Raw genomic sequence first — 1,519 nt, 5'->3', positions numbered from 1 at the left:
ATAATTCAATAGAAACAAATTGTATGTAATTAACATAACCAGTGCAGATGAAAGTGTAACTGGCACTATATTTTTTCACAACAATACAGACTAATATAATTCATAATACAATTCAGAAAATGTACCTTAATTTCAAATTCCTTGACTCTATTTATTTTTACCTCTGCATATCCAAGGAAATGATCCTATCTAAAGTTTTATGCAAAGCAATTCACTGAAGCTTTATTTCAAATTACCAGCAGAAGAAATGAAGTTTCTCACAAAAAGGAATTATAAAACATATTAGCAGGCTATTCATCAGCTATTTATAATGAAATATTTTTCATATGTTAAGTTGAAAATCAGTACAAGTTAAATATGAATAAAACTACCTAAAAAGCAAGGACTATACAATGTCTGGAAAGTAACACATGACAAAAGTGTCAGGGTAAAAGCATTAAGATCCTGCTTTTACTCTTTTAAACTTTCTGCTATGTGTTTATTTGTATGAAGCCTTTAAGAAAAAAGAATTTTTTTGAACATATCCCAAATAATTAAATGACCTCCAAACACGCTACCCTTTAATTAGTTCTTTATTCTTGATCATGACTGCATCAACTCTAACCTGTTTTGTTTTGTTTTGTTTTCTCTCTTGGAATCAGCTACCTGGGTGTTCCAACACTGCTTTAATCACCTCTTGGTGTCTCAGCTAAGAATGCCTGTCTCAGTTCCACCTGGAAATCCACCACAGGTACTGCTGAGATCGTCTTGGGTACAGGTGACACTCCTGGTTGCTCAGTGAGGCTCTTCTTCTCCGTTTGGCTTGGACTTCTACCTCTGGTACGTGCTGTTCTGTGGTCCGTCTCAGGTGTAAACGGTCCCTGGCCCGCTCCATTTTGACGCTGGCCGCTCCTCAGAACACAAAGTTAGGCATCTCTGGCAGCCGCTCCACTCTGCGCTGTCATATACCCTTTAATTTTGCTTATTATTTCTGGCCAAATGGAAATTTTTTTCTTTACGTAGTAAGTTGTTAGTATTTTAAGGATTCTGGGTTTTCAGAAATAGTTAGGCTGTATTCACTTTCGGTTTTAAAGGAATTCTTCCATATTATTTTATGTTACTTTAATGGTTTTATTTATATTTAAATTTTTGTTTTATTTAGAGTTTTTTCTGGTATGTAAAATGAGAAATGGATTCAATTTCATTTTTTTATATGTCTATCTGGTTCGAACACCGTTTACTGAAATATTCCATCTTTGCCTCATGATTTGACTAATCCTCTTCACTAGGAGGGCGGGTGACTGAGGTGAGAGATGCTGGCAACCTGCCTCTCCTGGGGTGAAATCTTAGCCTTTTGACTGGGAGTGGTGTTAAAGGAGCTCGCATCTTGTTGGCCTCAAGAAATAGAGTAGACATTCTGTATTATGAAGTTGCGGAAGGAATGGGAGCAGGTTCTGGCTGAAATGTCACCGATTCCCACTGTTCTTATCGACGTTTAGGAGTTTTTCTTGAATAAATGCTTACTGATTTGAGGTATGCC

General features: G+C 36.5%; 1 pseudogene; it reads right to left on the bottom strand.

The window, feature by feature from the left end:
- Window positions 1–665: 665 nt before the first annotated feature.
- Window positions 666–874, bottom strand: LOC101317998 (SNRPN upstream reading frame protein pseudogene; annotated as a pseudogene).
- Window positions 875–1,519: the final 645 nt, after the last annotated feature.

Source organism: Tursiops truncatus, chromosome 21 (genome assembly GCF_011762595.2).
Source record: "Tursiops truncatus isolate mTurTru1 chromosome 21, mTurTru1.mat.Y, whole genome shotgun sequence".
NCBI lineage: Eukaryota > Metazoa > Chordata > Mammalia > Artiodactyla > Delphinidae > Tursiops > Tursiops truncatus.
This window is presented reverse-complemented; position numbering and strand designations above follow the sequence as displayed.